The 10,626-nt window shown below is 36.2% G+C and overlaps 1 long non-coding RNA gene across 1 annotated transcript; it reads left to right on the top strand.

The window, feature by feature from the left end:
- Nucleotides 1-7,175: 7,175 nt before the first annotated feature.
- On the top strand, nt 7,176-8,194 carry LOC131638642 (uncharacterized). The gene is made up of 3 exons (XR_009294723.1): nt 7,176-7,286; nt 7,797-7,877; nt 7,981-8,194. It is a non-coding gene; the product is annotated as an uncharacterized LOC131638642 (long non-coding RNA).
- Nucleotides 8,195-10,626: the final 2,432 nt, after the last annotated feature.

Here is a 10,626-nt window from a genome sequence, read left to right on the forward strand (position 1 = left end):
CACATGCGGTCTTCAAGAGGTGGTTGGGTGATAGCAAGGGAGATTTGTGTCGGGGATGGGACACCGTGAACCAAATGCTTGAAAAAACATCGTTCGGTCGGAGCAAGACGGTTATGGAACACCGGTATAAGGGCTAAATTCTATTCTCCCAATTGATTTACAACATATCTCGAACGGGTTTGAATTTTTTGTTTCATGAAGCTAAGCGTTCGGAGACCACGGGGACGGATAGTTCATTATGTGGGTGCACCATTAGAACTACATACGGCCTTCCGTGTGCTTGTATAATTTCAAAAAAGAAGAAGTTGAATTCACCAATACGCATGGATGAGGTAGCCGACCATTGGAAGAAACTTCGTTTTGATGATTTTGCCCCGCCGAAGGAAAATGACTCCAAAATCACCATCTCCGACGAGTTGGAAGTGATAATGGAGAAGTTTGCTAAAGCGGACGACACAACAAAAATGCACATAAAAGATCTATTGCAAAAGATCGCATTTTCGGAGACAACCGATTTGAAACCGCCATCTCAACCGGTTAAAACGAAAGGTGCACCGAAAAAGTCCAAAATTACACAAGATGACACGTCAACAAAACGATCTCCTTCCTACTTTGAACATGTTGATGCATCGTTTCCGGAGCGCGAGCAAAATAGAGAGCGGTCGAAGAACGTGCCTATTTTGGACTTAGGATCCACCGATTGGTTCGGTGAATTTTAGTTCGTTCCGGATCGTTTTTGTTTGTAACGATCATTTTTTTGTATGTATTGTTGTTTATCATGTAAAATCGGACCGATTCAATACATATATAATATAAGTATGTTATATGTCATCTTTGTCTAATTTATGTTTAATGTCAATTCCATTTGTTCAATTTACACAACACACTAAGCAATCAACAAAATGTAAAATTTATGTCTGTTTCTGCATAATTCGGAGATGAACTTCCAAAATATACATGTCTGCCTCCTATTTTCGGAAGTTCATTTCCGAAATGTCCCCTGAGGCAGGATAAGGTTTGTTGGGCCATCAATGCTCCAATAAGTCTATAAATACTACACGCTCTTGTTCATCCTCTTCACACCACAAAACACAAATGACACAAACCTACCCCCACCTAGCATTCGTGTACTTTGAAACCGGCTACCCGATGCCGTTCCAATTTCGCTTCTCGCGCGACACGCCGTTTGCGGAGTTGATACCGTCGCTTAACACGCTTTTGCGCTATCCCGAGAATCGAAAGGTTGTCAAGCTCGAGTACCGCTCGCCATCGCTTAACGACGAGGGAGGCATTAAGTTCACACCTTTTGAGATCAAGAACGACGAAGATTTAGCGGTTTTGTGGACAACGTTCGACCGATTTTCTTCGAAAGGCCCGATCGAGTTGGACGCGAAACTTCAAAGATCGGCGGACGATGTTATCAAAATGTTAACTCATCCCCACCTACCCGTGTTCAACAATATGTAACTTTAGTTTTCAGTAATATTATCGTTGTAATCTTCACCCGATTAAATAAAGCGAATCGTTGTTGTTTTTCATTTTTCTTCTGTCCAGACATAAATTCGGAGGTTCATTTCCGAATTCCCTCAAGGGGGGTGCGTTCGGATATGAACTTCCGAAAACACCACATTTTCTGAAAAGTAACTTTATTTCGGAGATGCATCTCCGAAATCAATATTTTATATTTAAAAAAACACGTTTTCGGAGATACATTTTCGAAAACACATTTTTTTACAAAAAAAATACCTTTTCGAAAATGAACTTCCGAAACAAGGGGTAGTGTGGTAAATTCACCAGGGGTGGACAGGAAGGTTAGGAGGTGGGTGAAGAAAATTTTTTTTTTTTCAAATATTGTCTTCTCTTATAAGCTTTCAATGATGCCGACCTCAAGAACTTCATCTGTGCCTTAAGAAAGGTATCTCAAATTAGTAAGAATTTTCTACGCGAACCTAATATACTCAAAATAATGTCATTAGCTCCGAATTTAAGAAACACCCTATTTCTATATTCCCTGAAGAACTCGCACAGGCTTGCAACCTAAATTGATTTAAGGCTAGTAATACCAACTACTTTAAACAATGTAACCGTCAATATACCATTAGAGGTGTGAAAGATTCAATTGAAAAAAAAATAATACTGAATATTTGTGGGTTATTATGAGTACATTTATGCTTTTAAATAAACTAAGTTGCTTTTACTTAGCATAATGATTTCATGAGTACCTTTCAAATTTCAAATTATTTTTCATATATAATAAGTTTAGGATTTTGAAAAGCCATCTGAGACACACTAAAACAAGACATATTATTTATTGTGAAAGAAAACAAATTATGAAAGAAGAAATTGCAAAATGGTAGGGTGCAAGAAAATAGCTAATAAGGTGTGGCAAAAAAATAAATTTTGATTTTTGTAAATATAAATATAATTCAAAATACTCAAGTAAATGTTGTGTTCCAAGAAGTGGATCATATTTAGAAATTGTGAGCACACAAAAAGTTACGACGCATGTTATCATCTGAGTAAGGATCCATTCCATTTCTTTTCCATTACTATAGTTTTGTATGCATAAAGTAAAATAAATAATGAATATGTGTCACATGTCTTAAAAATACGTGTAATATACACAAAAAACTATGGTAATGGAAAAGAAATAGAGTGTAAGAAATGGAGTAGATCCTTACTCTGTTATCATGTATACGAAATCATGATATTTGACAAAATTTATATAAATTCAAAATCTTTTAAGGACTAGTTGAAAAAAGAAATTCAAAGAGAACATATTTTATATGATATATTAAAAATTTTGATTACGAAATTTATTTAAAAAATTAACTTTTTAGAGAATATTTGTTATATGTAAAATTTATAGTTTCAAATTTGAAGTACTGAGATTTTCTCGAAATTTGGAGGATAAAAATATAAATAAAAACTAATCATTGATTAAATCATGTGGGTAAAATTAAAACATAACTTAAGTGAGTCATGTAGTACTCATACGCTCACTTTCACTCTTAACTCTTTCTTTTTCATAATAAAAATATAATCTCTTTATTAAGCATATGAGTAGCATATAACTCACTTAAGTTATGTTTTAATTTCAACCACATAATTTAATTTAATGGTTCATTTGTATTCTCATCATTCTTATATAAAGTAGATATATAATGTATCCTCTATCAAAATAATTTTTTAAAAATAGATAAAAAATCGTAAATAAAAATCATTTATACTATTGACTTTTGATTCTCATTAAAGCTAAGTAGGGTGTAAGTGTTATTTTTATAGACATCAAAATAAATGAGTACATAATCAAGTGTTTGGACTCGGGTTCAAGTGGCAAACGAGTCTCTACAAAGGACGATGCAGAAACAACGCTTGATCAGTACACGTGTCTCCGTAGCATGAGCCAGATTAGTCGATCTTATTATTTAAGAGTGTGACACACACATTTTAATAGTTTATATTTTAGAGAATTTCTTTGCCAACCTCCCAACTCTCTAGCCCACCCCTGGTGAAAAACCCAAACTACCCCTGACTTCGGAAGTTCATTTCCGAAATGCAAGAAAAAGGTGTTTTCGGAGATGCATCTCCGAAAACGCTTTTTTTTTGAAAAAATTGTCTTGTTTCGGAAGTTCATTTCCGAAAACAGCATTTCGGAAATGAACTTCCGAAATAATGCGCGTTTTGCAGATTAAGCAAAACAGCCCCCCTCCCCCTAATCATTTACCCTAATCATCATCAAACACTTCCAAAGGAGAAATCTCTGCAAAAGCAAGTGTGAAGTAGCCAAACTCTTCTTCCAAACTCAACCAAACTCATCATCAAACACTAATTGGTAAGTTTATCATTATTTTTTCAAGTTTTAGATCTATTTGATTAAACTATATTAGGGTGTTTAGAAACTGAAAAAATCACATTAAGATAGGTTAGTACTGATATTAGGATGTTTAGTAGGCATAAAAATGGTTTTGGTTTAGGTTTTTGGGGTCTGCCATTGGAGGTTGGATTGAAGCTCTGCGCAGGGGTGTTTCGGAAGTTCATTTCCGAAAACACCTCCATCCCAGTTTTCGGAAATGAACTTCCGAACTGTATCAGAAGTGCATTTTTTTTGTTTTTTTATTTTGTCTCGCATATTAATCGATTTCGATTGTTTACAAGAACATGTCAGGCAACCATCCAGCACGCATCAGACAGGGTAGGGAGACCCAGACTGCGTCGGCTAGACGCGAGCGGGCGGCGGCGCAGCTGGCGTCGACACAGGGACAAGGGCGGGGCCGGGGACGCCGTGTGCGAGTATCCGAGGACGTGGGAGAGGGTACATCTGGTTCAGGATCTAGGAGTCGGCTGGCTCGGGCATCTTCTTCCCGCCAGCGAGAGGAGGAGGAGGAGGAGGTGGCGGCAGTGACTTACCACGAGCCGGAGGGGGTACTGGATGTTGACCCTCCAGCCGGGGAGGAAGATGAGCAGGAGGACAGCTATCCGGGAGGGCCCTTTGACACTTCCGTGCTGATTCACTACCACGATCACGTCGCTCGGCGGATCTGGGAGGGAGAGGTATTTTTTTTAATTTAACCGTTTATTTGTCACCATTTTTTATAATTTAACTGTTTATTTGTCGCTTATTTAATATATGTCGCTTATTTAATATATGTCGCTTATTTGTTTTTTTTTGTAACAGGAGAGAGAGCCGCTGAAAATGGTGAACCACGCCCGCAAGATTTTCAGTCTGTTTAAACCAGCAGTTGAGTGGTTTAACGACCATGTGCGAGGTTCAGGGCTCAGCGGGCTCTGCATGACGGGGTACACCACCATCAGCACCGGCATGCAGGGGGCATTTGTGGAGCGCTGGCACAAGGAGACGTCCTCTTTCCACTTGCCGGTTGGGGAGATGACGATCACCTTGCATGACGTGCAGTGTCTTCTCCACCTGCCGATTAGGGGGCCGCTGTTGACCCACTCCAAGATCCAGAGGGTGGAGGCCATTGAGTGGATGACGCTCTACTTGGGCATGGAGCACGAGGTTGCTCACTTTGAGTGCGTCACGACTTCTGGGCCTCATGTCCGGTTCACCACACTGGCACTTATTTTGACCACCATCTGGACGCGGCTGCCGAGGCTGAGGGTGTGGGTAACGAGCTGTTCACAGAGTATCACCGCGGCTGCGCTCTCTGGTGCTGGTACATGCATGTGGTAGGCGCTGCATGCTTTGTGGACAAGAGTGCCAGGTACGTCGACGTGACTTACCTCCGCTACTTCATGGACCTGGATACCGTTCACCAGTGGAACTGGGGGGCAGCTACTCTGGCATACCTCTACCAGAAGCTGAATGAGGCCTCCAACTGGAGGACGAGGCAGTTGGTCGGATCCTGCACACTACTTACGGTACGTTTTATTTTAACACATTATCGTATTTATTTATTTATTTATTTATGTTTCGTATTTATTTTTAATACATTATTGTGTTTGTGTTTCAGAGCAGGATCATCTCCTACTTCTCCCGCATCCACGGCTTCCACATCGATCCTGCGTACGTTGACGCCATGCCCAGGGCCGCCAGATACGCTCTCCAGAGGGGGAACGATGCGGTGGGATCATACCGTTTGTACTTGGACCGCACGATGCACGACGACGTCACCTGGAGGCCGTTCGCCGACTACGCCCAGATTGTCCCCTTTGACGGCATTGCTCTATATTCAGGCTGGTTGGCATGCGGGACCGGCATCATGGTCCGGTATCTCCCTGAGCGGAGCATGCGTCAGTTCGGATTCGTGCAGCGGATACCCAGGTCACCTTTTGAGGCAGCTCCCGACACAGTGACCCGAGTGCAGCTCACTGCCATATGGGAGGACTGACAGCATCATGTGGTACCGCAGGAGTACCGTCTCACTCGGGTCACACAGGACTGACACAGTGAGGAGGGGTACGTTACATGGTTCTACCGGGTGTCCCATCCTCTACTGAGACCCGACGTTCCCGGCGCTCCTAGGCCAGCACATGAGGAGATCCTGGAGAACCAGCAGGCCGAGGATGACCACGCCATTGATCTCCTGCCGATCTCCCAGCGGATAGCGATGCTTGGGCGGGACGCCTTGGATCGGGGTGTCGTTCTTCAGGGCGGTTCAGATGCAGTCGCCGTGATGGAGACGATCGTCACTGATGCGGGCCGTGCGGCGGGGTACAGGCGGCAGAGGAGGGCTCAGGGTGAGAGGGTTAGGCACACCCAGTAGTGGTCGGGTTTATTTAGTTTTTGTTTTCGGATTGTATCTTGCGCACACTATTTACTATTTGGTTCGGCTTGTATATATTATTTGGATTTTATTTATCGTATTAGTATTTTTTGTTAATATGTCTCTTATTTTATTTGGCGTTTGCGTTTAATTAAAATGCGAGACTGTTTAAGAAAAAACATAAAAAAAAACACAGTTTCTGCATAATTCGGAAATGAACTTCCGAATTCACCCCCCATGAGGTGTTTTCGGAAGTTCATCTCCGAAGACATGTTTTCGGTAGTCCATCTCCGAAAATCCCCCCATGAGGTGTTTTCGGAGATGCACTTCCGAATTATGGAAATTTTTTTTTTAAAAAAAAAAGCGCTTCGGAAGTTCATTTCCGAAGCAGGGGTATTTTGGGATTCTCGCTAGGAGTGACCCCATAGGGAGGTGGCTAAAGAAATTCTCCTATTTTAATAGAGGAGATGAGTACAATTTCCCTTACTATTAATTATGATTATATATTTAAAATATAATAAATATAATTAGTAATGTGATGATATTTATATTTATGAATAATCTTTTTGAAAAGTTAGATTCACCTCTTCTCCTATATGATGGTTAAAATTATAGCGATGTTTCATTTAGTTTTGCAATACACGTTATCCTCTTTTAAATTTTCTTAGTGATAATTAAAAATAAATTATATTAGAATTTTTTTAGTGAGAGTTAAAAGAACTGTAGGTAAAAATTATTTAAATTTTATATTTTTTTATTTGTCATTCAACATTTCCGTTGTTATGCGTAAGTTTGAGGAAAAATAGTATATATTATAAAAATAGAAGAGATAAAATAAGAGAAAATGATATATATATATATATATATATATATATATATATATATATATATATATATATATATATATATATATATATATATATATATATATATATACTATAATATTTTGTTAGCCTCTCTCAATGGGATCGTAAATATGGGTTTAGTAGGTTTCTTTTTCTTGATAAAGTTACTGATGAAAGTCTCAAGATTCAACAGGGGTATGCTCAACAGATGAAGGTTTGTGTTTTTTGTTTGAACTTGATAAACATCGGAATTTTGTCATGCATGCCTTGTGTTTGTTTTTATTCTTGTCTTTCTATTTGATTAATAGTTACAAGAAATGTTGGAAAGGTTGCCACAGTGGAAAGTTTTTGTGCAAAGTGGGAAAGAAAAGAAAAATAATAGATTGTGGAGTTTATGGTTAGTTTGATTATTCTGCTTAAGAGAAAAAGTGGGTCTGGCGGATTGGATTATTCTCGAGGAGGTGACCGATTGGAATTTGAATCTCTTCCACGGAGTCTTCGTGTTTAATGCCCAATTTGAAATATTGACAATCCAATCTTGATACAATAGTCACTAATGCAACGAATGAGTGAGAGTTCCGACTAAAGACCGTCCAAATTCAAGAGTTATGACTCTTATTTATGAGCCCGGAACTAAGAATTGAGCTGCAAAACCTGCCTTGAGAAAGAGAGCACAATAAGAGAATGGAACAAAATACAAAATACATTTGTTTCTATTATGCAGAGAACAATGAAGCTCATCTTGCTTTGGGGACTACCCTGTTTCATAGCGGAATGTGCATACAAGATATGATCAGCATTGAAGGTACAATAACGCTAATAATGTTTTAATTTTATTTTTATTTTTATTTTTATTTTTATAATAATTGAAAATGATGGTGTACATTAACTTTGGTTGTTGGTTGTAGATGTATTGAAGGAGTTTACTTCTAAGAAATGCGGTAAACTTGGGAAATTGCTTAAGGAAAGTGGTAATCATGGGGTTTAGATGAAACACAAAGATTCTAGAGCACCGAAGCTAACTGTCAAGCATGGCGTAAAATTATATATGAAGAAAGTGTTATGACTTAGTTAAAATATAATTTTTATGTGTATGATTTTATAATACTTGAAATATTATGACTGTCCATGATTTTGTATACTTTTTGGTTAATATTAAAAATATTTTGACTTAGTTAAAATATGATTTTTATGCGTATGATTTTATAGTATTTACTATATTATGACTGAAAATAAAATATAAGTAAATGGTGTTTATGAAATAGGGTGTAAATAGATATAATTGTTCATTTATAAATGGCGTATTTACACCCGATTTTTATTAAAATAAGGGGTAATTAAGAACATATTTACACCCGATTTTTATTAAAATAGGGTGTAATTAAAACATAATTAAGTTCAATTACACCCGATTTTTATTAAAATAGGGTGTAATTAAAACATAATTAAGCTCAATTACACCCGATTTTTATTAAAATAGGGTGTAATTAAAACGTAATTAAGCCCAATTACACCCGATTTTTATTAAAATAGGGTGTAATTAAAATGTAATTAAGCCCAATTACACTCGATTTTTATTAAAACAGGGTGTAATTAAAACGTAATTATGCTCAATTACACCCGATTTTTATTAAAACAGGGTGTAATTTAAAACGTAATTACGCCCAATTACACCCGATTTTTATTAAAACAGAGTGTAATTAAAAACGTAATTACGCCCAATTACACCCGATTTTTATTAAAACAGGGTGCAATTAAAAACGTAATTACGCCCAATTACACCCGATTTTTGATAAAACAGGGTGTAATTAAAAATGTAATTACGTCCAATTACACCCGATTTTTGTTAAAAATAACGGGTGTAAATTCGTTAGACATTTCTCACCCTGTGGATATACACCCGATTTTTATTAAAAATAATGGGTGTAAATTTAATAAAAAGTATATATTTTTATACTGTCAATTAATCACAATCATATATCTAATTAAAATACAGTTTTAAAAAAAACTTAATTGGCTGTAAACATAATAACTCTTTCCAATGGTCATTATTATATTAAGGAATAGGTGAAGTATTTAATATCAATTTGTTTATTTCAAAGAAACTTATAAATATTAATTACAATTATAATAAAAAATACATTTGGCAACTTGAAATGAAGTTTATATTTAGAGTTTTTTTCGTTAAATAAATTATTTTGTTGCTTGTATTGGAGACCAAAAATAAATAAATTATAAGAGAAATAATAATTGAGATCTTCTAATACGAGAAAAATAAATGACATCATAACAACTTAACAAGCCAAAATTCTTTACTAAACGATTTTTCTTTTTTTAATCAACTATCTTCTATTATCTTCTCTAAGCTAGTGGATGAGAGTTGTTAGAAAATTTTAGATAATAAATCTAAATGAATGAGTGGTAGAAAATGACTGAAGTAAGCAACTTGATATTGTCTTACTCTCTTGATTGATTATTGCATTCCTTGACTTTGGTAGGAAAGGAGGCCTAATTGCACAAAGTGAAAGTGGAAAAAGACATGTTAAACTTTAAAAATATAGAATAGGAAGAAATTATGAAAGTGTTTTTAAAGAAAATTTTGATAACTATAAAATTAAAAGAATTATCATACTACACCATAAAAATTATATTACTTAAAATTATATCATCTCAAAAAATTTCATGTTATATTTAGAGACAATTATATTTTAAAAGAAGGATTACACTTTACTAGTATAGTCAATAGAAGTTATATCACTCAAAGAATTTTCACATTATCTTCATCGATAGTATAGTTCAAGCGAGTTATATGTAGTACTCCTCCATAAGAATATATTTCACTTGAATACAAAACTCTCAAAGAATTTCACATTATCATCACTAAATACCTATGTGCTAATCAATGCTTCATCTAATTCAGATTGTATCAATATACCTTTGACTTGAGCTTTACACAATTCAAAAATTATTTTCCATCGATTGTCTATAGTCCAAACTTCACAATAGAACTTGTTATCAATGTAATTCACTAGGTGAAAAAATGAATGGTCTTGTGAGCAATAAATGAAGAGTTTGAAAGATTCTGAAAAACAAAACTTGGGAGGGGAGCTAATAATCACAAATTTACAATGATTTTGCATGATAAAATTCGCGATGAGAGCTAGGAAGCTTGCCTAGAAATTCAAGGATGTTTAGTGACACATGTTGAAAATCTGGAAAATACTTTAGGGTGAAGGAAACTTGGCTCGAAAGGTGTGCATGCATTTTGCTAGGTGAAATATCATTTATGCAAAGTCTATAAATAGAAACTCAAGTCATAAATTTTTAAATATCACATATTTTAAACGAAGATAAGTTTAGAGACAAGAAGAACAAACTTAAGATCAATGAAACTCGTCAATCTTGAAGATTCAACCTATTGATGCAACCCCATCTTCTCCTTATTTTTGTATAAAACTATCAACAATATGTGTAGCTGTTTTCTTAAGGATTGTGTTTTTTTTTATGCAACACTTGTATTCAAAATTTGAGTACTAGGGATATTCAAACCCAAA

Source organism: Vicia villosa, unplaced genomic scaffold, assembly GCF_029867415.1.
Source record: "Vicia villosa cultivar HV-30 ecotype Madison, WI unplaced genomic scaffold, Vvil1.0 ctg.002354F_1_1, whole genome shotgun sequence".
NCBI classification, from domain to species: Eukaryota; Viridiplantae; Streptophyta; class Magnoliopsida; order Fabales; family Fabaceae; genus Vicia; species Vicia villosa.